This window comes from Pteropus medius, unplaced genomic scaffold (genome assembly GCF_902729225.1).
Source record: "Pteropus medius unplaced genomic scaffold, Ma_sr-lr_union100, whole genome shotgun sequence".
NCBI lineage: Eukaryota > Metazoa > Chordata > Mammalia > Chiroptera > Pteropodidae > Pteropus > Pteropus medius.
In genome coordinates, this window is record NW_024344241.1 from 5,070,267 (window position 1) to 5,098,126 (window position 27,860).

A 27,860-nucleotide genomic window follows, 5' to 3' on the forward strand; every position below is an offset into this window, starting at 1 on the left:
CTGAATTTTCTATGTAAGTATAGTTTTTAAAATACAAAAACCAAAGCTATTTTTATATGAAGGAAGAAGGAAGAAATCAGTCTCACTTTGGACAAGGAGCGTATTTTGAAATAGGAGTCAGAAAAGAAAGTGAATGAATGAGGCTTCTAGGTGAAGTTTTTGCATTAAAAAATAAAGCACAATTTTGAACGGCATGGAAAACAGTGAAGGATGCAAGGAGCTTTGAGGCAGTGCAATCCGTAAAAATAAGTAAATAAGCTGATTCACGAAGTGGACAAATCTTTAGATTGAATGGAGAGACAACTCTGCACCTTTAAACCATGCTATTTCACCAGAGAGGTGGTCTTTCTTCTAAACAGGCATGATAAGTATCAACAAAAGCTGACTGAATTTCCTCAGAAAGAGTTCAAGGAGAAGCAACAAACATCAGAATCCCTATAAAGTTAGATGAGACAAGTCTTAACAGGACTTTTTAAGAAGCAAAAAAAAGATGGAAGAAAGAAAGAGGGGGAGCAGGGAAAGGAGAAAGAAAAATTCTTGAATCTAATGACAGATTTTATTGAAATAGAAAGAATCAATAAATAAGTAAAATTGTGTGAACAAGTCATCTCCCAGGATTTACCAACTAGGAGACTTTTAGAAAGCATTCACGCATATCAAACAGGCAACAAAAATTATCTAAACACGCTACCTTAATTTAAAGGGATTTAGAGGACCAACAAAGCTGCAAAGAAGGTCTAAGTTTGCTACAGGGAAAGTTATCAGAAAAAAGTGGAGTCTGTTAAGTCCATTAGACATATTTTTCAAGAATCTTCAGTTAGGTTAGCCTTAAGTAGAGAAGTCCTCCCTTAGAGTAACATTTACAGCAGCTTTAAAATATTTAGTCTCATATATGTGAAACTATTTTATATATAGACATTTTTCATGATAATTGGGATACTTCTTAAGATACTACTGGGGAGAGAGATTTATTTTAAGCACAAAATTTTACGTTTCTTAAGTTCTGAAGATGAATGATGGTGATGGTTAGCACAACAATGTAAATGTACTTAATGTCATTAAACTGTACAGAAAAAATTATTAAGGTGGCAAATTTTGCGTGATGTATATTTTTACCGTTTTTTAAATTGTTTTTTTCTGATTGGAAAAGATTCTATACTATTATAATGAACCACATATGACTGAGGAGATGTGGAGAAAAGGTGCTTTTCTGTTAAGTTCATTATTCTCTCAACTCAGGAGACTTTCCAGGGTGGCTGATACGATTGCATGTACAAAAATATCATATCTGTATTTGTCAGAAAAAGTTCGGTGTTCCTCTTTCAAACTATAATGAGGAAATGTATGAAAATTATAAATTGAGAACCTAAAATCTTCTTGACCTTTCCAATCAGGTGTAAAAGGCATCTCAAATCTCATCTACCCCAGAGCTCCTAATGTTCCCACAACCCCCAACTGATCCCACCTGCATTGTTCCCCATCCAGGTTCTCAACTCAGTCACCAACTCCTCTTCTGCTCTTTTCTCTAACATCCACATTCAGTCTTTTCAAGCACCTTTCAATGTTCCCGCAGTCATCATCCTGGTCCATGTCACCACCACATGTCTCCCTGCTTCAGTCCTTGACACCTTTAGGTTATCCCCGCTTAAGCCCTCCAATGGTGCCCCCTCAGTCCTCTCCTGATACCAGGGGGCTTTGAGGCTCCTCCCACACAACACGCACTTTCTCACTCAGGGCCTTTGCACTTCCTGTTGCCTTTGCCTCTAAAGCTCTTTCCTTGAATACCTGATGGTTAAGTTAACTCTCTCACTTCCTTTAGATTTTTACTCAAAAGTCACTTTCTCAACAAAGTTAAGACCCAAGCTATGGTACCTAAAATTTCGAACTGTATCTCAACACATCATATCCTCCTTTTCGCTTTATCTTTCTCTTCTTGGAATTTATCACAATCGGACATACTACATTATAATCTTATTTGTTGCCTAGCTTCTCTACTAGAAGGCAGGAGTTATCTTGTTCACCGCTACACCTTGATGTTCTTTATATATGAGTTTGTGAACACGAAGGATGCATGCTCACTTGAGAATGTGAGATTCCTACAATCTATATGAGTAACGTAGTTCAGATCTCAGTATTCTTAATCTGTCAGACATTAAATGTAACTCTTTTCTTCTAACTGTTCAAGGTAAGCATTTAGCCAGGCCCAACCTATCTTTCTTAACAACAGACAGACAATGAGCATAAAAACTGTGTGTGAAGAGGAGACACTCTAATACTGCACTTGACCAGGATAAAGCAATGGTTCTAAAACTTGGCTACTCTGCAAGTGGAGTTATTTTTTATTCTAACTGCAGGTAAAGACTCATTAATGTGTCATAAAATCAATTCTATTGATGACCTTTTATAAAATGAACTAGAACAATTATGTTGCTTATAGTAGGATTAATGTTCTTTGAAACTTCACATTTAATGTTCTTACATGTGTATAGTAAGATGTGATACAAAATATATTTCTCACTGTGGGCTGCGGTCAAAAAAACGTTTGAAAAAATAGTCCACAAATAATTTTCAAATGGGTTTATGACTTCTCTGGCCTTTCCCCTCAGGAGATAAAAAAGCTATATGGAAAAATTCTGCAGATGCACATGTGTAATTTTCTAGGTGGAGAGTCCATGCCTTTTTGGCAGATTTCAGAATGGACCCATAGTTTAAATAGGTCAAAAACTGCTGAGATAAGAGGACATTAATAGAGAAAAGGGTAAATTACTTTACCAAAGGGTTAGATACTGGACTTTCACTGGTACTTTCTTCAGACTCCATTGTGGATCAGTTAATTTATATAAACCATCCTTCAATCTATCTATACAGTCAATCTAAAATCTTAAGCTTATTATACATGAAATAATTATTTTCTTTCATTTAATCTTAAACTAGTCTTGTCTGTATAAAGACTAGGTCCAGAATTCCAGTATTTGGTAAATAAGCTCATATTTACTTTGTCCATGTATCTAATGACTGCAACCAGATCTTGTCAAATTTCAGCCTTAGCCCTCTCTACATGAGTCTTGGCTGATGATTATCAGAGGCCTCATTAGACTTGCCCTTCCCTTAATTTTAGCTAGCTTTTAAGACAAGTGACCAAAGAACATCAAACAAATCAGTGAAGAGGTGCTTCAGGCATCTCCCTGCTACATATACCCCGAGGGGTACAGACTTTGGAGGTTATAGGCTCTTGGAACTAGAACTAAATCCTCCTTGGGCTGCCACTAATAGGTCAGAACTTACCTTTTAATTATATAAATGCTAAATGAGACCAGCTTTCAGCTGCCAGTCTTGGAAGCACTTTTCTACTCACAAAGAGCCATGAGACTGCCTGGTATTTTATTCCAAGTGGCTTACCATTTCACCATTTGAGAACACCGTAAACTGGGGATGCTGAGATTTTAGAAAAATTGGGATAATGAGGAAAAACGTCTTAAAGAAGATGAGCCCTGAGCTACACTGGGCAAGATGGTGTTCGCTTGGATTCTTATTTAATCCAAGCCACAATTCCAGTGAGGAGGAGAAATTCATCTGCTCAAATGTATATCAAGGGTTTTTATGTGCTAAGCACTAGTGCTGGGAGTTAACACTTTATTTGTTGGCTGGAAGAACTGGGCTGCAGAGATGGATGAGTAAGGCACAGCTCTGCCCTCCAGTGGCCTGATGGAGGGGGCCACGTGCACACAGCGAGTTGCAACTTAGGAGAAATTCCAGGAGGAACACTGGGAGCAGGGAAACCTTATACCAAGAATCAGGAAAACACATTTCCAGGAGATGCCCATCTGTGATGACTTAAAAAAAAAAACAACAACACGAAAATCAGAGGAGGATTCCAAGGTGAAGAAACAAGGTATGCAAAGGCACAGAAGAGCACATCAAACAGGGTTTCTGCAAGCTGTTCTGTTCTGTACCTGCAGGTGTTTTGAGTGGAAAGGCCAGAGGCTAGCTCGGAGAACAAATCTTAAAAGAGCCAGTGTGCCATGCAAGAGGCTGGAGTTTATCCTGTAAGCAAAAGTGATATTTGCCTTTAAAAAAAAAAAAAATGGAAGAAAGAAAGCCCCCTCTGACAGGAATATGGATACTGGAAGGAAAAAGGCAGGATGTAGAGTAAATGCAGTAATTGAGGATTTGAAGCAAGAAAGGAGTTAAGCTTATTAGAGAACATTCCAAGGCTTCTCTAGAACTATCCTTGGTACTGCAAGGGGGAGGCAGGTAATATGATCCAACTGCAATTGGTAACATGAGTTTGGAGGCCTGAATTGGAAGTATGGATTCAGATTCAGGCTTTGCCATTTCACAGCTGGTTCTAGAGAAGTCACATTGCCCTCACTTCACCGCTCTGAACTTTGGTGTGCTCATTTTACAGAAAAAAAAAAAAAATACTCATCCTCAGGCAGGGCTGGTATTAAGTCCAAATGTAGTAATACTTTTAAAGCAGTACCTGACATACAGTAAATACTAAGTAAAGTTATCTATAATTAGTACTCCCATCAATCACACGGGGAAGTATTAGGAGAGTCAGTGCTGTCTCACTGTACCAAATGCAAGGAAAAACTCAAAGACTACTATTGGTGGGGAGGAAGATGTCAAAAGAATAAAGGAACCTACAAGAAAGGGTTCCCACTGGCCCTTTGGACAATCCAAACAAAAATTACTTTATCAGAATCACTGAGTAAAAATCAAAAGTCCACAATGACACACACACACACAAAATTAAACCCTCACTTATCACCAGTGAAGGTAACTTTTACACCAAATCTAAACTTTGAAAATTGGTAAAAAAAAATTAAGTCCTACCTTTCTAGGAGGAATTGTAGCTTACCCATTTATGAGAAAACTCTTCTTTACAAAATAATCCTACCTACTATATATACAAGAAATGACAGAATTAGGAAATCACACTGTAACACTCACTGAAGATTCTGCAAGGACCATCGGTGGATGCTAAACTCACATGTTGAAACATTAATGGAAACGGGATTTCCACGTGGTGCCATGTCACCTTGCCACGTTATCTACTAAGATCAGGGGGAATGCACCCCTTCAAAATGGAGACACCACTACCCAAATCAACAAACACGCATCCACCAATGGGACAAGCTGCCACTGTGGGCCTGGTGACAGGATGTGGGACAGCACAAAAGAGCTAGACATTAACCTAAACTTCCAATTTACAGGAAGTGCAAGGGTAGAGAAATAAGTAACAAAACACCATAAGAAAATGATTAGATAAATCCAGAACTAAGACATTTGACAAAGAAACTGGTCTGGTCATATCAAAAAGTAAAGGTAAAAGTAAAAGTAGGGGGACTGTGCTAGAAAAGGTATCATTTCAATCGCTGGTTGGTCGTTTCAACACCCGCTGTCCGGGTATCATTTTCCAAATATGATCATTAGTTTCTCATGGCTAAATATGAACAATGACAGCTATATGCTTCTAATGAAATAAGGATGAGAAAGTCTGAATATATACAGAGCCACATTCTTAGGCCTGTCAATATCAGAGATTGCCCAGAAGAATTTTTACCAAGCAGCGGGTAGATACAATGCATCCTCAAAGGCAGTGAAGAGTTAAAAGGAATCACTGGTTTCCTGCTTAGCAGGGGGTCAGTGAGTGGGTGGCTGTGGTATGTATGTTCGCACAAGCAAATGATCTCTAGGTTTCTACCTTCTCTAAGACCCCTTACCTAGAGACAACCCCCAGACTCTAGCTTCTTGCACCCACAAAATAGGAAGAAGTGCTGTAAATCTTGCCTGCCACAGTGAAGACAATGCAAAGACTCACTCCTAACCCAAAAGGAGAACTCAACCTTTTGAATGGCAGACTCATGCTTCTTCTAAGAAAAATCTTCACCTATATCAGTAATGATAGCTAATAATAATCAAGCACTTCATATACCTATGTGCCAGGCACTGGGTTAAGTCTTTAATATGGATCACCTCGTTTGAGTCCCACAATCCTGTTATATCCATTTTACAGATGAGAAAACTAAAGGTATCATACAAGTTGAGTGACTTGCCTAAGGTTATGTAATGAGCAACAGAGCTTGGGAATGGTGGGCTCAAATTACTTTCTAACAAATATGATGTCTTTTGTTTTGAAAGTGAACAAGAGGGAACTATGTCGATCTATCTAAGAAAGTGCTGTAACTGTCATCCATGGAGGTACCTCCCCAAAACAATGTCAAGATTTTGTCTGTGTCAGTGAGGGCACATCGCTTGCCGCCCGAAACCTTTAAGGGCCTAAGATTAAATCACAAATCCTAGTCAGTCTTAACAAGCCATAGACCCAAATACTCAGTCTGAACTAGCCATTAAAACATTGCTTGATACCTATTATTTTTCCTCTGGTAAGCAAAAGCAGGATTTTCTACTTGTTAATTCAATGAAGAACTCTGTATTGCCTATTACTGCAAATTACTCATTATTTCAAATGATGTTTTAACTCCTAAAAATTTTTATTAAGTACCCAAATCATTTGTATCCACCTCTCTCCACTCTCCCAAAGGGAGAACTAACCTCATTTACCAGCCAGCATTTCATCAGCTTAGCTAAATTGTTTGTGGTTTTCACAATCTGACTAACTGCTTTTAATTATCATATAATATATTTCATTTCTATTTCCTGATCTACACTGTCATCACAAAATTTATTAAATTTAGTGTTCTCATTGAACACTTACAAATTTAGAGCTATAAAATTTTTATAAGGAAAGGAACTCCAGTAATACTTTTAAAATGGATACTTACAAATTACTATTTTAAGTGACCCCTAAACCATTAATGGAAAAAAAAAATTACATTGTGTTTCTTATCACAACCTTTACTAAAATATAAATTTTTTGACTAAAATATAAACTCTTTTCTGGTTAACAAAAGATCACCAAACTGGACTTTTCAATAAAATATAACACACAGCAATTGTGAAAGGTACTAAACTCCACATCTCTTCAACCATACTTCAACTAGAATGAGGTAAGAAGGTTTTTTTGTCTATTTAAAACCTAGCCATATCCCTACTACCTGGCCCACAAACACTCAGTAAATATCTGCAGAATTAATCAAGGAAAGAATCACAATAATGGCACTTAACCTGTAGCATTATTGTGAAGATTAATAAATAAGCTAATACTAAAGTTAACATTTATCATTACATGCACTATTTATAAAGGCTTTTTACTAATAATATTCCTTATACCCACACAACCCTATAGAGTAGGTTGAACATGTACTATTTTTAGCAATTTATTCGTGAGAACACAGGTTCCAGAGTTAAATGACTGACCTTAAGTCACCCAGCCAATATACTCTGTATTGTGGCAGGGCTTCTTTTGTAACCCTCTCCCAAGTCCTATCCCCTTTCCCTGCTTGTTTTTTTCTGAGTTCTTAGCACCAGCACCCCAGTGATCATGGCAGTTTTATTTCTTGATCCTGCTGAGTCTACCTGTGAATTTCATGAGGGCACGAAGTTCATGTTTTGTTTTCTGCTGCAATCCCGTGAACTTTTAAATGTCTGGCACACAGCAGATGTAAAATAAATAGGAATTATCTCACTGCTTAAACTTGGGGAGAAGGATTTCGTTCTGACATGACTAATTTTACCATTTGGGGGAAATTTTCTATTAAACGTTAAAAATAAATTAAATAGACGAAGTTCTTTGAACAGTGAAGTTTATGTTCCAAAACACTGAAGTGAGGAAAAACAGTAAGAACACTTACTTAATAAGAAATACAAACACTTATTTAAATGGCTGCCTCAAATAAATTCATAAGTAACATATCATGCTTGAGATTTTTTAAATCTTTGAAAAAAAAGAAACCTGCATAAATATCATTCTGTTCAACACTGACCTTACTTTCTATAGCATCCTGTTTATAATAATTCTGTTACCCTCAAAAAGCATTTATACTTGGCAGATAACTGCTAATGTATGCTTTCATAAAGATTCATTTTGCCCCAAATCAGTATTATCTGTTTTAGTAACTTGCCTATCACTCCACATTTTTAACAAGCTTCAACACCATTACAAAGCCCCCACACTCACCAATACAATGGTGCTTTACGCATTTGTTGATTTTAAGAAACACTGACACCTGACTAGAGGAATTTAAAGGATTATGAACGAAAGCAAAATGACTTTAATCTAGATGTCCGCAAACAAATCAGGACATTTAAATAAGACCTCTTTTCTAAAGTAAACATAGTTAAATCTAAAATTTAATCAATAAAAACAACTGACACAAGTTAATGACAAGTGGGGCTCGATATATTAAAATACTGGCTTTTTAAACCCTTTTTCTCAATTACAGTTGACACTCAGTATTATTTTATGTTTCAGGTGTACAGCATAGTAGTTAGACATTCATATAATCTATGAAGTGATCCCAATTAGTCTACTATGCACCTGGCACTATCCATATTTATTACAATATTATTGATTATATTCCCTATGCTGTACTTTACATCCCTGTGACTAGTTTATAACCGCCAATTTGTACTGCTTAATTCCTTCACCTTTTTACTCAGACTTCTAAATTCCAACTCCCATCTGGAAACCATCAGTTTGTTCTCTGTATCTATGACTCTGTTTCTGTTTTGTCTGTTCATTTATTTTGTTCTGCATATAAATGAGATTTTTATGGTATTTGTCTTTTTCTGTCTGACTTATTTCACTTAACATAATACCTTCTAGGTCCATCCACGTTGTTGCAAATGGTAAGATTTCTTTTTTTTTTTTAATGTAAAGTACTATCTTTTTCACCTTTGCTGTTACATAAGAAATGTTTAAGAAAATTAGTCAAATATTATTAACAAAACAAACCATGTTTCAAATATCCTATATATGCAATTCTTTTGCTCTTTGCCCCTATCACCTTCACAAAACAGGCCAAACTGCATGGGTGTCCTAAGGGGTTTCCCAGAGAAACCTTAGGCAACCACCTCAAATTGCCATCATACAACTGAAGCTTAAAGGTAAGTACATTCTAAAAATCAAATAAAGAGTAAAACACAAACCATCGGGAAGCTAAAAACAGTCACACAACTAAAATTGTCCTGTACTATTTATTACTCTCTAGAAAGAATTCCTCTCCTGAGCAAAATATCTGCCTTTTCATTGAATTGAATGAAAAAATTCGGGTTGGCAGACCAGTTTGAGGATTCCTTCCTGCCTGGAAGACCTTCATTGTTGCCATTCCAAACAAGACGTACGTAGTTCTCATATGCTGGCTCATTTATGCATTTGTTAAAAAGAACATTTTCTGGATATACCTTTGGACCCAGCAATTGCACTTCTGGGTATTTATCCAAAGAAAATCAAAACGATAATTCACAAAGATCTATGCACTCCAATATTCATGGCAGCACAATTTACAATAGCCAAGATATGGAAGCAACCTAAGTGCCTATCAACAGATGATTGGATAAAGAAATTATGGTTCATATATACAATGGAATATTACTCAGCCATTAAAAAAAAAAATGAAATCTTACCATTTGTAATGACATGGATGGACCTAGAGGTTATTATGCTAAGTGAAATAAGTAAGACAGAGAAAGATAAATACCATAGAATTTCACTTATGTGCAGTATCTAAGGAACAAAAAGAACAAACTAATCAAAAGCAGACTCAAAAATATAGTGGATAATTCGGTGACGGACAAAGGGGGGAGTTGGGGGGTTGGGAGAATAGGGTGAAGGGTTAAAGAAGTACAAATTAGTAGTTGATAGTTGGGCACGGGGATGGGGAGCACAGCAGAGGGAATACAGTTAGCATTAATATGATGGGAAAGTGGAGGGCCAGGGGAGGGAGAGAGCAATAGGGGAGATGGTTTTATGAACAACATAGATGTCTAACCAATGTACTGTATACTTGAAACTAATTTAAATAAATTATTTAAAAAAGGAACATTTTCAAATCTGTAACAGGAGGCATGCATCTGACTCTAGGTACTAGCAACTGATTTCAAACTGACTGGGAAAGAGTATCAGGTAATTCTGACTATTTAAGGTTTTTACAAAACTCCCCAATTTCTGCAGAAATGTGCCATAGGAAAAAAAATTTGAAGCATCAAAGAATCATTTCACTGTATTCGAACTTTACTACAAAGTTCATTTATTCTTAAACAAATACTGAGTGCCTACTATTTGCCAGACGCTGTTCTAGACCTTGGGGTATCATACAATGGACCCGGCTACCGCAACCCCTACCAAAACAAAATCCTGCCTCATAAAGATTATAATTGTTTCTGTAGAAAGCCTATCATTATTTCAAAGAATAATAGGTAATTATGGCTAAATTTTACTAAACTTCAATATTATAAGCAATATAATGTTTTTAAGCCAATGTTATCCCAATAAATTTAATATATAAAAAAGAAAAGTCCAGTTTCAACACTGGTCATTACCTGACTTCTACCAGATCTTAATTAAAAGTGTGAGACACGTCCAATTGGCATGAACTCTCAGAAAAGCTTTGGCAGATCTTTTCTAACCATTCCTGTATCAATCCTGAGATGCAGAAAAAACTTGAGAACTCCTGCTGACAGTTCCTGATTCTATCCCCAGAGAGCTGGAGGATTCCAGCATCTTCCAGCCTTCATTGTTGAGTCCTATCCTGGTTGTAGAAAGATAAGTTGCTAATGTGTTTTAAAATAAAGCAGTGGTTCTTAAAGGAGGTGTTTTTCATACTTTCTAAAGCACATTAAAAGTCTGAAATTAAAATGATACTCTTTCCCAATCAGTTAGAAATCACCACACTGATTAATCTTGGAGAAAACTGATGCTTTCAAAGCAGAACTTCTTATATACAATGAGCTACATGAAGTGACACACAAATCCTACTTTGATTCACTTTTAATTTTCAGTTCATGACAAAGAGGAACAGTGGAAAGATCCTTGTCTTGAATTTTATACCTACAATCATCACTAAACAGTCTCCATGAGTTTCAGGTTAGTTATGAGACTTAGACCCTGCTATCACAAGATGCTCAGTCTTATAGAAAAATGGAATAAAAAAGCAATAAATATAATTTCAATTCAAAGATGTACAATAACTGTCTTCCTGGCTGATGGAAGAATGTGGAAAAAAGACATTCAGGGCCACTAAATAGGACACTGGGGAACTACAACAGGTGGTGTTATACTGAAACTGGAGGAGAAAACAGTAGGTAATGAACTAAGGAGATAGAAAAGCACCTCAATCTCCCACTTAGTAGCCTTTCCCCATGATTTACTGAATCTAAATCTCTAGGAAAGAAAACAGAAATTTACAACTACCCTCCCATGCCAATGATTTTGGTACACACAATCACTGCAGGACCATTAGTGACATTCATAAATGGTCAATGCTGGGTCAGACTTGGGTCTTATTAGCTCACATAGTAGAGTTGTGTAAATGTAGCGTGTGGAATAAAAATGAGAAGAGTAACTTAAGTGGACCATTGTTGAAACCAATTAAGAAGCTCCTCTGCTGGCCAAATTGGGAAAAAGAAAAGGAAGAACCATCCAAGTTAGAGAAAAGCTTAATTTTATGGATTTACGTAACATAACCATATGTCCTGGTTTGCCTAAGACAGAGTAAGATCAGTAACACAGTATATGACAAAAGTATGTGAAAATATACCAAGAATAATTACTAATTTTTATATCTGTATGACCAATTTAATTATTTAATACACAGCAGTTTGCTTCTCTGGATAATTTAATTTTTGAAAATAGTTTTTTGAATAATTATTTTGCAAGTCTATCATACAATAAATTTGGTCAAAAATATTTAGAGTACATAAATTTTTTTCTTTTTTTGCTCACATGCCTCCATTTGAAAGATAAATTGCATAGTCATTCTAATTATAAAACTATGTGAACAGTGTGTGCAGAATCAAATTGGTAAAATAAAACCAACTGCCAATTTATATCCCTGAACATGTGACACTGCCTACTCAGGTCCATGCCAAGAATGGTTCATCTACCTGATCTGGACACTTATCCATTCGACAAGGAGTTTCAAGATACTGAGAATACAGAGGTGAATAAGAGAGACACTGGGCCAATGTGTGAGCAAGCACACAACCCACCCCCACCACTCCATGCCAGGGGCACCCACAGAAAACAAACACCATTTTGTTCCATCAAGCTTCCTTATCCCCAGTTCTCTCACTACATCCAGGACAAGGTCTACACTCACAGGGCCATCTGTAGCAAGAAGCCAGAAGCAGAAAAGGTGCTCCCCTTTCTGCTTTTCCACCTTCTCCTCTGTATTCAGCATTGGCACCTTCTCAGGTGCATCCTAAGCCTCTGTCTCTTAGTCACACTACAGACTATCACACTAAGAGCCAAACCTGCCCTAAGATGCACTAACTATAGTTTTCTGCAGCAGCCCTTCCTTTGCATAACATATGTGCTTATTTTTTCCTTGTTGTACAATGGTATAAATAGAAAAAAAAAGGTTTTAAACTCTCATTTTTCCCCTATCCCTAACAAAGAAAAAAAAAAAAAAACACCAAAAAAACCCAAAAAACAAAAACAAGAAATCCTTTAAAAGACATAAAGAGCCAAGTGTTTACTGCAGAAACAAGAGAGAAGATAGTGTGAGCCATGCTCCATAATGGATGCATAACAAGTGGTACCACTGGAAAAGAGAAGTAGAGGGTCCGATTCCTATGATCCTTGAAAGAGATTCAAAACAAACAACAACAAAAGGTAAACTAAACCAAAATGCAAATGTATCACACTGGTTTAAAGTCCCAGCTCCTCTAGGGCGCTGGAAGTCTGAAAGCACATGTATATAATATATTAATCAAAATCCCCTTCTGGCTCGACAGTATCTTTTCTACTTTACATAGTTATTGGTAACATTTGTGGTGACTTGGAAACTTAAGCCTTATGAATAACACTAATTTAAAAATTCCCATATCGAAAGCACCAATTTCAAAAAAAGTTTCAGAACACAAACAATTTATGAATTGCAGAGTGCCTACAAGTAAATGGGCTGTTACAATGTAACAGTGTAGCCTGCCTGATCTAGAATATAGTAAGAGCTGATGAAGCAAAACTATCAATGCCATCCAAGATCTACATTTATGGCAAGGAAGTATTTCTCAAAGCATGATATATGACCTACTGATGGTACACAATATAATTTTTAGATAGCACAAGGATGAACAATTAAATTTATTACGGCTATATTTATTTCAATGCGTATTAGAAAAATCGTAACTAGCCTCAACTGTTTAATGTAAGTTTAAAGGTGTATTGTGGTTTCACCTTATGCAGACCCCCTGAATTATAGAGAGGGTTCTAATGTACACCTTGACTATTTAAAATCTTGAAAGACCTTCCACCACAACCATTCATTCAGAAGTATCGACAGGCTTGAGAAAATGGCAAGACAAGAAGCTTCTATTTCTCCCTGCCCACTCCCCTACCCTCTGCCAAAACATCAAAAAACAAGCAGAAACTATTAGAATTTGTCAGAATTCTGGAAAGAAGTCAAAGGTTTGCAGCAAACAAGAGAACACTGAATCATAAAAAAGGTAACTTCAAAGTAATACAAAGTTTTGGGGTGTTTGTATTTGTTCTTGCCCTATCCTCCCCCAAGGTGGAAGAAGTCTTAACAAAGGCAGCCTGCATTCCCAGTTCCTAGTTCTAGAGGGAGCAAGGCAGACTTTATTCACAAATTATCATGTAGTTTTATTCTAATCTGACAAGAGGTTATCTAAAGGACTGACACAAGACGCTGAAACTTAGGCAAGAAAATTGGCATTACTCAAAACCACTGCAAGGTGAACTAACAACCCATAGACACCTGGGGCAAAAGATTATGATTGTGACATAAAACAGACTCCATAAAGCCCATAAAAAAAGCTGGGGAAAAGAAAATAGGACATTCAAAAGCATTTTAAGTAGGCAAATAGGAAGACCTACAAATGCCCATGGCAAGATGCACATTCAGAAAGGACCTTAGAAAACTTAGCTTTCACTTCAGTGCAAACACTTAAATGCTGAAAGAGTGCCTTGTCACAGAGCGAATATGCAAAGACAAAGAGAGGTGGTGTTTTGTTTGTTTAGCTCCAGGCATCTAAAGAAATATTGGTCAAAACACTAGCTGAACATAAGCTAAGGAACAGAGACTTCAGGGACCATATACCAGTAATATGGTCTTTGCAAAAATTGAAACCAGCAATGAATAAGCCCAGACATTGGACTTACTACGCAACAAAAATTTAAACAATCTTAAATATGCTCAAAAAGCTGAAGAAAAACATGGACAGAGAACTAAAAGAAATCAGAAAGAATGATTTATAAACAAAATAAAGAAATGGAAATTATAAAAAAGAAACAAATAAATATTCTGGAGCTGAAAAGTATAACTGAAGCAAACCAGAAGGGGTACTACAGCAGATTTTAACAAACAGAAAAATAAACTGATGAACCTGAAAACAGGACAATTTTTACTAAGTTGGACATGTATAAAGAGAATTAAGAAAAGTGAACAGAACCTAAGGAACTAATGGGATACCATCAAATGGACCAAGAAACAAATTATGTGAGTACAAAAAGGGAGAAGAGGTAGAAAGATGTGAAGAAGTAAGGCCCCCAAACTATCCAAAATTGAGGAAAGATATGAATCTACAAATCCAAATGGTCAACAAACTCCAGGTAGGATAAACTTCAAGAGACTCACTGCAAGACACACTATAACCAAACTGGTGGAGGTGAAGGCAGAAAACTGAAAGCAGTAAGAAAAGTGACTAGTTATAGACAAGGGATCCTCAATAAGACTAACAGCTGCTTTCTCGTTAGAAACCATGAAGGCTCAAAGGCAGTGGGATGACATATTTAAGTGCTAAAAGAAAAATTTGTCAACTGATTATAAGAGGAGAAATAAGAAGCGGAAATCAAGGAAGAAATGGCACCATAAGTAAATTCTCTTGACATTTAAATTGTTATCTATAAATTGCAGCTATCTCAAACCTCACGAAGCTGTCGTGATACCTGTTAAGTGATGAACTAGGCCCAACAAAAGAAAATCCCACTACATAGACATTATCAATAAACCAGAAAGAAAAGGGACAGAAGCCACCACTACCTGTAGAAAGGTCATTAAGTGCATGTCAGAATAGCTGGATTCAGGTGTCAGCTTGACCAGTGTGATGCTGGGCAACCCCCTGACCTCTGGGCCTCGGATTCTTTCATCTGTCCAATGGTGAACTATGAGAAGTTGATGTCATCTTCCAGCTTGAATACTGAAATTGTCTAAGCTAAAGACATCTTAGCAAACGAAGCTCTAGACCCAATGCTTAAAACTTAAAAGTAACTGTACACATTTCTATTAATCGACTATAAGCAAAGCATCACCAAATCTCAAAATGATTGAGATTTATCGTAAAACACTGAATCCAACACACATAAATAACATCCCTATTCAGAAAAAATTCTGAAGAGCTATACAAACACCAAAGCCTTAAAAAAAAAAAAAAAGCCAGGTAGTACTTTGATTATCAAAGTATGTACAGATTTAGATTTAAGAACAATACTCAAACTCTCAACACTCATTTTTGTTCAGATATGAGGGAAGCATTCCTAATTCATAGGGACCTACACAGAGAACATGGCAGTTTAATAACCCTTGTGTTAACTTTCACAACTGATATGTAGACTTAAAGACAGGAGGGGATCGATCCCTGGGGTGGGGAAGGAGAAGAGGAAAAAAACAAACAAAAACAAAAAAACATGGTCCTCAAGAGTCTCAGCCACCTGGTAAAAGAATGACACTCAATATGATTTATAAATTTGTGATTTTAGTGCTAAAAGCCTATGATAAGAGTTGGCTTTTGTACCTTTCCAATTTATAGTTTTTACTAAAGAATACAACTGTGCTTTCTTCCTCTTGAAGAAGGAAAGTTAATATGATAAAAGCCTTCAGATAAAGTATGATAAGCAGAACATGACTGAAAAAACAAGGCACCAATAAAAGGTCCAATTTGCTCATGGAGACAAATTATGGCTCCAGGTCAATAAACTCTACAACTCTAATGAACACATCTTCAACCTTAAACCGACACTGGAGAAAGAAAGAACACTCCCACTGTCCACGCAATCTACTAAGGGCAAAGACTGCAGCCTAACTCAGCTGCACACCATCCATAAATTATACAACATGCACATGGAGGATGTTCTCAAACATTCCTTCAAAAGGCTTCAAAAATTTCTCCCTTTCTTAGGAACAAATGATCCTTCTTAGGAAGGTTTATCAGTTATACCACCCACACCCACTCTCTTTCTTGGTTTGTTTTTCTTTAATTTAATAATACTATACTACTCGAGGATATAAAGCCTGAGAAAATGTAATTTTAGCAGTAGCCATAAAAAAGAATTACCAAAACTTAAATAAACATTTTTAATACAAAAATTTTTTTTCTCAACTTTCTCTAGAGGAATGCTTTGTCCCAAGAAATGGGACTACACAGATAAATTCATCTAAGTTTGATTAGCAAACCAGTCCAAAATAGATCCTAGTACACACAGAAATTTAAACTTTTGATAAATGGGCATGATGAATCCAAAAAAAAAAAGAAGAAAATATTGCCTAACTGATTGTGAGACTGAGACTATCAAGATACAGCAAAAGAAAAAACAAATTCCAGGTAGATAAATTATAAATTTAAAAGTTTAAAATGATAAAAATACTAACTTCATACTTGAGAATGAACTGTTTAAGTTCATACTATAAAGGAAAAGACAAATCGACCTACCTACAATTTGAAAAATAAAGCTGAGATAAATAAAAAGCACAGAAGTATAAAGAAAACAAACTGAGAAAATATATTTCCCACAAAAGGTTGATATCCTTAATAGAGAGTTAATAGAAAGTGATTTTTAAAACTCTAACTATAAAGGAGCAAACAAAAAATTTAAAACCACTTAGCTTTTAGTGATCTAAGAAATACAAATTAAAAGGTAACACTTTCCTATCAAGTTTATTAAGTTTTTTTATCTTATTTGCTGTATAATAATACCCAATACTGGTAAGGAAATGCTAGGATGGCCCTCTCAGGTACTGCTGGTGGGAATAAACAGCTGGCTCCAATAAAAGCTTAAACTTTTCATGGCTTCTGATCCACTGATTTCACTACATTGGGAAAAAAAATAACCTTTCTTAAGAAGAGAAGTGCACTCAGAGAGTAGGTCTCAGTATCATTAAAAATGTGTAACTGTGATTAAATACCTTTAGGGAAAGAGCACACAGTTCCATGTATGAGTATTAAAAAGGCTCTGGTTGAAATTAGGTGGTTTCCAGGTGTCCTATTATTGTTATGTTCCATAACTCCTATGTGACATACTCTTTTGCATGTTATCAAATACAAAAGGAAAGTGTAATAAAAGTAAATAAAATACCTTTAAGGATAAAGTATATTTTGAAACAGTATGAAGACGACATAAAACATTTATTAGTTACCTTTATAAAATTATTTTAATGAAATGAAGATATAGTCATATTTGTAAAAAGCAGGACACAAATATAATACCAACCATGCTAAATAAGGGTGTATGCAAACTGGGTGAGTGCGACAAGGCAGTGAGACTGGAATCGTGGTTGGTCTATCTCAAATCTATACCCAATCAATACTTTCTCTACTAAAATACTTAGTTTTGGGCACCTTGTTATTATTTTCTTATTACAGTCATGAGATGAGGCTAATTTTGCTCACTGAAAAATGAAGGTATGTAACTGCTTCTCCTGTAACAATATTTACAAAGCACTCAAAACAATATCTAGCACATGGAAAATAACTCGGGTAAGTATTAATTTCTCAAGGATCTTTATAGTTTTGCCTTTGTAAAAATGTAGAACACCTTTACTACCTATAAAATCCAAAATAAAACTCTTAAAATGAAACTATACACACAAAAATAGCCAAGGGAATTCTGACCAGAAAGAATAAAGTTAAGAAAAGTTTTCACACTAGATTATCAAAATATACTATACCATGAAAATAATTAAAACTGTGATGTTGTTACAAAACAGATCAATTGTTCAATGAAGCTGAATAGAAACTTCAGAATTTTTTTGGAAATTTAGTATATGATAGTCAGTAGTAGCATTTTCAAATGGGAATTCAATTAAGTGTTGGGACAATTGGCAATTTCATATGAAAAAAATTTAAGGTCAATCTCTATGTATCCAAACTGTGAATAATATTCTCTAATAGGATAAACTAGATAAAAGACAGTAAAACTCTAAAAATACTAGGAAAAAATACAGGAGGGTGTTTATAATGTTGACATAAGAAAGGACTTCTTAACCAAGATACAAGTCAGTAGCCATAAAGAGCTATCAAAATAAAAAAAGATTCTCTAGTGCAAAAGATATATATTTTTAAAAGTTACAACAAGTAGCAGAGTAGGAAAACACTGTCAACACATGACTATTTCTAACATGAAGAGAGCCTAACTGAATGATAAAAAGAAATTAACATGAGCATGCCTTGGAAAAGAAAAAAATTTAAATGACTCCAAAACAGAAAAATGTTATATCTCACTATTAAGTTAATCACAAACCATTTTTGTCCATTAGATTAGCGAAACTTAAAGGGTGACAATAACCAGTGCTGATTCACATACACGAAAATAGGCATTCAATCTGAATGAGGACAAATAAGACAATTTAGAAGATTAATACACAGCATTTTAAATTGTATACTTTCTGACCCAGTAGTCCATTTGAAAAACTGTAAATAATCTAAATTTTCAACAAATGGCTAAATTATAGTATAGCCTTACTAAGGAATGAAAACCATAGGGCTCTTAAAAGAGTTATGTACCAAATGACCATGTAACCATAAACAAAACATACTTAAGTTCTAGAAGAAAAAGCCACATAGCTATATTTATATGAATTTCTAGTGAATATTTTAAAAATCCTATCTACATGATACACACACACACACACACACACACACACACGTTCGCATATTTGTGCATGCATGCTCTGAAAGGTTTAGGTGGACAAAAATAAAACAGATGCCCCCTTATCCATGTGTAATTACTTATTATTACTGATATGCAAGCATGAACTCTTGAAACTCGAGTTCCTACCAACAGACTTAAAAATCTGACTTTGGGATTTTAGAAAGGACAAACTGACAGTTACAAATAGGGAAAATCAGGAATGCCTGTGAAGCATGGGACTGAGAGATATGCTCCCAAGGGCCTGGCTGGCTGGCTCTCCTTCAAATGGACTGCACTGAAACTCCGCAACAAGTTGACATGAATCCTACATGTCAGGTCTTTAGGGTCTATTCTGAATCCTAAATTTGTGAACTCTACTCTTGTAATAGCAACTCCTTACATGTGAAGTTGAACTTCCTCAAAGTCTAAGTTCCTTTGATTTCTTTGCTTAGCTTTGTGTATAATACTCAATGAGCCAGTGAAATTCTGTTCAGTTTCATTTTCTAACAGGTTCAAGTCATTTACTTAAAGCTTCTTCCTCCATGACTTCAACCCTAAAGTAACTAAGTATAAAAACAGTTGTTTACCCGAAGTCCAAGAAAACCTATTACTCTAACATTTTCAGAGAATGTTTTGTCCCCAAAAGTTTGCTAAGAATAATTTTAACTAAATGTGGAAATGAAAATAATTTGAATGCTACACCGACCTGCCAAAAGTTAATACTAATGGTTATCAGAAATAAAATATAGCACCAACAATTTTGTTTATGTGTCTGATAGAAAATTCAAGAAATTCCACCAAAATGCTAATAAACAAATAATTACATTCTAATAACAACTGATATCAAAACCAAACAAAACAGCACAAAGAAAAAAAAATGCATGGGTTAATCTTACTTATAGCAGAGATTTAAACTTCCTAAACAAATAATTTAGCAAACCGAATCCATCAGTGGCAAAAGAATAACGGTGATCAAGTAGAGTGTGTCTCAGGAATACCAAGATAATTCAATATTAGAAAATCTATCACTACAGGTACAGGAGAAACATAACATCAATGAATGCTGGAAAAACATACCATCAAATTAAAACCCATTCAAGATTTCAATAAGTAACAAAATATCTCTTAGCCAAAAAATTGGGGTAAAAGAATATCCACTATATTTTTAGACACTATCATATTTTAATGGTGAAATAGTAGAAGCACTCCCAGTAAGAGAGGATAGCAATGTTATCCGTCATGCTACTATTCAACAGTTCTCAGCTAAAATTAGATGAAAAAAAAAATCAATGTAAAAATTGTAGGAAAAAAACATAAAACTACAATTAATTAGAAGGCATATGAATGTCTATAGAAAATGCTAGAGCTCTAACTGATAATTAAAACTATTAGTGTGTAATAGAAGAACCAGGTATTAGATTAACATACCAAAAAAATAAAAAATAAAAACCAGTAATTTTCCTATATACTGGCAATCAACTAAAAACCAATCTTCTTTAAAATCTCATTCATAAAAGCTAGAAAAATCACCTAAGAATAAACCTAACAAACCTACAATACAAAACCCACACATATGTAAATGTGTATATACATACACTACAGCTATAAAGCTTTACTGAAGGATGGATGTAAAGCTGAAGAAAATTGAAAGAAATACCTTGTTCAGGAATGACTACCTGAAGGCTCAACTTCTCATCAAAATTAATCTAGAAATTCAATACAATCTCCTACCATGAAAACCTCAATAGAATTTTTCACATAACTTGATGAGCCGACTTTCAATTTCCTATAGAAATCAAATGTGAAATTTCTTTAAAAGCCAATATAATTTTGAATTACAACCAAGAGGAAGAATTGGGTAACTTGATATGAAAACCTATAAAGCTGCAGTAATTAAAACAATATTATAAAGGATATACAAAATGATCACTGAAACAAAATAAGAGTCAAACTGATACAGCCACTTTAGAGGGCAATTAAGCAGGATCTTTAAATTAAAAATGTTCACAATCAACTATGGGAGGTGAACACAATGTAAATATATATATGCCTTACTGTTAAAATGTACAGCTGAAACATTGGATTCATTAACCAATGTCACCATAAAAATAAACAAATTTTTTAAAATGTTCACATCATTCCATCTAGTTATTTCACTGGTGCATACACACATGCCCTGGAGAATTCCAACTCTCAAGTTCCAACATTGGATGTCTCAAGAAAAGCTGCAAACAACCTTAATGTCCTTCAATAGGGAACCAACTAGTCATTTGAAAAACACTAGAGCATGGGAGTTAGGAAGCAGCGAAGAAAAAAAATGAGACAGGCCTACTACATACCAATATGGAGAGACCTTTCGAAGTCTCTAGGGCATCTTGCTAATGGAAAAAAGTTACAGCATTAGACGATTTTTGTAAACTGTAAACACACATGAGAAGCATTTTCTACTCTCATTAATGCATGTATACAAAATAACATGAGCACAAAAACCTAACAATCCTGTTAAAATGCAGATTCTGGTTCAATAAGTTCGTGGTGATGCTTGAGATTCTGTATTTCTAACCAGCTCTCAAGAGATGCTGCCACTTCTGTGTCCACGAACCACACCAAGTGCAGCAAGGGCACACAGATGATCTGAAAGGCTCTGGAGGAAACTGATACTAGTGGTTACTTAAGTGCAAAGAGGGTGGAGTTTAAGGAGAGAAAAAAAGAATTGAGATCATGAGTAAGAATAAAAGGGGGCTTTGGCTGTATTTATAATGTTTTCATTTACTTTTTAAGAGTAATGTAGTTAAATACTGTGTAATTAATAGTTTCTAAAAAACCTATACAGAACACTTTTGAGCAGTATGTAGTTATTGAATTCTAGGGATCTCACAGTGGTTAAGTACACAGAGAAGGTCAATTAATGTGGTCCAGCTTTGCTCCTTAAGTAATACTCAGTAACTGGCCAAGAGAAAATAGTGCCAAGAGAATTAATTGATAAGCTGGTGGTGAACAGCCCACCACTACTGCAGAGGTACTGTTAAAAACAGTTTTAAATCAAGTATTCTATTTTTATTGAAAAAAATTTTAATCTGTTAAGTTTATTAAAAATAAACTACTGCTATTTTTATCTGAAGTAATATCTTTGGAACATAATTCAGCAGTTTTTCACATGGCCTACTATGGTTCACCTCTACTGCATATTCTTGCTAATTAATCCTTCCAGAGGAAATCCTTAACTACTAAGTTAATAAGCATGCAGAAATGTTCCTTCTATAATGACAACTATTAAAAAGTCTCCAGGCCTGGCCCTTGAAAGTGAGGGGACCTGAAGTTTAACCTTCATTAACTCCTAGTAAATCGACTCCTCTACGGATGAGCTGACATCTGATGGTATGCACTGACTTAACCATTTCACTACTTTTTGAAAGAGCTGTCTGCAATAATTTAATGTACAGAAAGAGCTGCTTGAGTTAAACATTGGGACTTGCAAATTTTATGATATACAAGAGCAAAAAAAGATTTTGGTGGAAATGCATGCATGAAATAATAAATTAATCGGGGGGGAAAAGTCTCAACTCTAGTGGAAAATCATTCCATATAGATATGATGACAATGATGAAACCGGAAAGAAACTCTAGTTAACTGGTCACATAATCACAGAGTCATTAAAGAATACTATGCAGATCAAACAACTTTTTAAAAGCAGTACCTCTGAGAAGGCAGAATTTCTCTCCTGAAATTAACTCGTTATAGTTGAGAAATCAACTAGGAACTAGCACCTGGAGTAGATGTTAAAAGTACACTGCTAACAGGGAGCAGTAAAGGGAGAGCATTTGAGTGTTTCAAGAACTGAGCATTAATTAGGGTGATATCTTATAGGAGAGAGAGAGAGTCATTAATGCAAAAACAAGCCATAATTGAAGTCGAAAAATAAAAGGGGGGGGGATACAACAAATATCCCCCCAAGAACTGGTATCTCTAACATATAAAAAGACTCTTAGAAATTGAAAGACATAGAATCAAAATCTGATAGAAAAATGAGAAAAATACATTAATAGACAACACACAAGAAATGTAAAAAATATTAATGTACATATTAAAAGATTACCAAAAGGTAAAAGCATACCAAACACATGAAAAATTATTGAAACTATTAGAGAAATTCAAATTAAAAACACTGATATAACATCTGTTAAACTGAGGGAAAGTATGACAATACATTCTGCTGGTGAAGCTGTCGGAAAACATTTACTCTCACGTCATAACAGTGAGAATGTAAACTAAGGACACCTTCCTGAGAATTTTTCACGAGCTAACAAAATTACATCTGCACTTACCTTTTGACCTAGCAATCCCACTTCTAGGAGCGTACACTGAAGAGAGTATAAAACTACATATACATAAAGTTATTCATTGCAGTGCTGTTTATAATTGCGAAGTACTGGAAATATTCTAAATGACATATACAAGGGAGTGGTTGAATAAACTTCTATATACAGCTATTTTTAAAAATGAGGATGATCTCTATGAACTCATTGGGAGTAATTTCCAAGATATACTGCTAAATGAAAAAAGCAAAGCACAAAAGAGTATTGCAAACATGCTACTCTTCTTGTAAGAAAGAAGAGAAGATAATAAACATGTACTTGATGATTTGTACAAAAGACATACATGAAGGAACCAGAAACTAAGGAGACTGGTCACCCACGGAGGGTGGGTGGGAAAGGAGTGGACAGCAACGGTAGACCAGGAATGGGGTGATACGAATGAGGAGAGAGGGACATTTCCCAGCACACCTTTTTGTAAAGCTCCCAGTCAGTCACAGAGCTATAGTCATGTTTCACTTACTTCAAAAATAAACAATTACAATCAAATGGAATGTGGGGAACCCAAAATGGGACACAAGTGATAATAAATGAGCCTAACTCTATTATTAATGAATAGCTAACTACACAGAAGAAGGTGGAAGGAAAAAGGAACTTTAAAACACAGTGTTTTTACTAGAACACTGTAAAGCTAAAGATAAAAAGAACTGCACACAAAATCTATACTCTGGAGTTTCAGAGTCAGCACTTTTTCTGTAAAGGGCCAGATAGTAAAATATGTTCAGTTTTGCAAGCCATACGGTCAGCCTGTCACAACTGCTTAACTTTGCCATTGTAGTGAGGAAGAATCATAGACAATATATAAACAAATAGGCAATCTGTGTTCCAATAAAACTTTATTTACAGAAACAGGACGTGGGCTGGATTTGGCCCATGGGCCATGGTCCACCTGGCCATGGTCCAACAGACGCCTGATCTAGTTCGTAAAATTTCTCACTGGGTTCCAGTTAGCAATTCTGAAAGTACTTTTATGTGCATAATAGAATTCAGTAAGTGTATTACAGTGAAAACCAGGTTTCTCACTGCTGGAGAAAGATATTATAAATAAGAAAAGAAGGATAGTTAGAATGGCTACTAAGTTGTGGGTGGCAAATGGAGGTTATCACAATATAAAACTCTCTTTTTTCAATACACACAAAGACAGACCCATAAAAAGATGTGTAGGTTTCTGTGGGCAAGGCACATACATGTATTTCCATAGCTCTGTCCCCTAGCAGAGTCCAGAAGCAATGATATCTCAACAGCAACAAGCACACCTTGTGCCCAGATCTGGATTTCTAAATGCCATTCTCCAATAAAACTAAACAGGGCTTTTTGGAGAAGTGACAGAATACACTTCAAGGAAAATGCAAGATGAGAGCATCTTGTAGTGGCTTAAAATAAGGAAGTGCTCAAAAAAGGAAGGGTGAATGGAACATGACAAAAGGACATAGGAACAGGACACAGGAGTTTCCAGTGGCCAACTAGAACAAACTGATTAACAAGAGTATTAGATTATAACCCATAGGATTTTTCAAATCTGTGATTCCTTAAGACACAGCTGAATGACTGAATATATAAAAAGAAGTGACAACTCTTCCTTACAGAAAACTTCAATTACGAAATTGGAAATAAAAGTAGAAGCAAGGGAAAAAGAAAAATCACCATTAGGTAAATATCACAAAATAACTTACTGAAGGCAAGATTCACCAATGGAAAGTGAAAAATAGTAGCTTTATAGTGTAGAAAGGTGGCAGGCACCATCTTAACCAAGTGATCAAGGCTAATTATCATCAGCAATAAGGAAACAACATAATGTACCCCTCCTCCTGGTGTGATGCACTGAGAAGGTACCATGGGCCAAACCGTATGTCCCCACCCCAAATTCATATGTTGAAGTCCTAACCCTCACAACTTCAGAAAGTGACTATATTTATAGGGAGAGCCTTAAAAGAAGAAATTAAGTCAAAATAAGGCTGTTAGGATGGACCCTAATCCAATCTGACTGGTATCCTTATAAAAAGAGGACATTTAAACATGTAAAGACATACCAGGACATACGTACACAGAGGAAAGACTATGTGAGGACACAGGGAAAAGGTGGCCATCTGTAAGTCAAGGAGAGGGACTTCAGAATAAAGCAAACGTGCCAACACCTTGATCTCAGACCTCTAGCATCCAGAACCATAAGGAAATAAATGTCTGTTGTTTAAGCCACCATCTGTGGTACTTTGTTATGGCAGCCCTAGCAGACTAATAGAAGGACACATCACTTCTATAGAATTGTCGCCAAAAAATGTACTAACCCAGATTTAATCATGAAAAAACACACAGTGAACTCAAATCTAGGAACTCTACAAAATAACTTATATTCTTCAAAAATGTCATAGTCATGAAAGATAAGACTGAGTAACTTACAGATTAGAGGAGACTAAAGAGACATGACAATCAAATGCAATGTTATATATATTCTGAACAGGAAAAGGACATGAATAGGAAAACTGGCAAAATCTGAATAAAGTCTATAGTCTATCCCAGTGTTAATTTCCTAATTTTGATAACTGTACTATGATTATGGAAGATGTTAAAATTCAGAAAGTTGGATGAAGGGTATACAGGAATACTTTACCACTTTGCAACTTCTAAGTCCAAAATTATTCTAAAATACAAAATTAAAAACAATTTTTTAAAAAATTTTGAGAGCCATTAAGACATTTTGGTAAGGCAATATTAAGAACCATTTTAAATTTTAGAAAGATCACTCTGGGAGCAACATGAAGATATGTCTCTCAGTTCTACACTATCTTTTTCCTGTTTTGTGATACTGGAGCTGGATACCACACACTTTTCTCCTGTACTTGCTAATCTGATGTTAGGTTTTGCCAACAGAGGGTGCTAGAGGGACACTGCCAGGAAGTATCCATCCTCCTTCTTCCTCCTTCTGGTGTGTTGTCTTCCCAATGGCACCAGCCCATAGGTCAGTGTCCCTGGGAGGTCATATACACCCACTCCTCAGAGGTCAGGATCAGCCCTGGGCTGGTTGCCCCACCTCTAAGTTGCTTCCTTGTTCCTCCTGTTCAATCTGAGTGGTATGTGTTTTCTGCAGTTGCTACACAGCCAGCTCTCACAACTAAACAATTCCTGTTATAAAATTCTGCCCCTCGGAATACTAGCGTGGCTTCTGACTCCTGACCGAACTGTGACTGATACAGGTCCTACATTGTCTTCCTAGCTGTTTACAACAATTACAGTCCTTTTTCCTTTAACCAACCATATACCTTTTCCCTATGGGAGCAGAATATATCTCTTCACTGCCAAGGTACCTGGGTTAACATGAGTTAACATGCTCAGTTTTGGAAGATTATAAAGTAAGGCAAAACTTACCCTCATGTTTAGAGATAAAAACTAATTCACTCATTTATAGCATATTAAGTTTTTAGTGTCTTGAACTAGATATGCATTATTCCCATTCAAAATCATCTTCTAGTCTAGTCTTTTTGTCTAGTTTGAAATTTTGACTGAAATCTTTATTCTAGCTAAAAACCACTGTTAACTGTGGAGCTACCATAAACAACTTCTTCCTCTTTTACTATACTCAAAACAACAGAACTAAATTTAAGATGTAATACAACGTCAGATGTACAGAAACTAACTGCAGAAAACAGTCAAGGAAAATCTCTGTATTGTCTCTTTGCTAAAAGGAAGCAAAACAAAAGCAGAAAAAGTGGGAGTACAGCGAGTAACTTGGAACATGCAGATAAAGGTAAGAAATGCAACCAATATTTATGCTCAGTGGGCCAATAATTCTACAAAATTTTCCAATTTTGTGTTTTCATTTAAGTGATAAACTAAAAAATCCAATTATTAAGTCTAATTGCTTCTCTAATGTAAATTTGCCATTGAAAGACATTTTCTCAAAGAACTAGGAATTTCTATAACTGGTACAGGATGGACTATTCCAGAGGAGCATAAGAACGTTTTGCCTTTTAATAGCCATTTGTATGTTAGTCAAGCCTGAGAAACAGGGTTAGAAAAAGATCAGGTCGGCAGGGGGGTCTGTTTTGTTGTTTATAGGGGTAGGAAGAGAGTGATGGGTAGGTCCTGTTAAGATTAATCACGAGAGAAAATATTTTAAGTTTACTAAAAATCTTAGCAGGTCGAAGAGCTTGAGCCATCATTTCCTACTGGTTGAGAAGGACAAGGTAACTAGGGATCAGAAGAACTGGGTTTTCTCTGGCTTTCTGACTGCTGACTTGGAGTAGCACAATGGGAATGATGTAGGTCTTTGTTTTGAGATCTGAATTATAATTCTATTTCACTACTGAACATTTTTCTTCAGCTCTAAAAAGGGTTGATTAACACCTGCCTTGTAATGATGTAAGGAACATGAGTTAAGATCTTAGTCTTGCACTTTGTCACAAAACAATAATTAGCTTCTCTTAGTCTCAGTTATAGTGTCCTTATGTGTAAAACTGGAAGAGCACATTAAGCAAATTTATTGCCAAGGACTTTTC

At 35.6% G+C, this 27,860-nt stretch overlaps 1 protein-coding gene and 1 long non-coding RNA gene across 4 annotated transcripts in view; both read right to left on the reverse strand.

Annotated features, from left to right (window-relative positions):
* Positions 1–27,860, reverse strand: part of CDYL (chromodomain Y like) — a 163,894-nt gene that overhangs the window by 103,960 nt on the left and 32,074 nt on the right. The window lies entirely within an intron of this gene.
* On the reverse strand, positions 1,966–27,831 carry LOC120607695 (uncharacterized). Its single transcript, XR_005654199.1, has 3 exons — positions 27,820–27,831; positions 25,503–25,508; positions 1,966–3,122 (listed from the first exon to the last, which is right to left on the reverse strand). It is a non-coding gene; the product is annotated as an uncharacterized LOC120607695 (long non-coding RNA).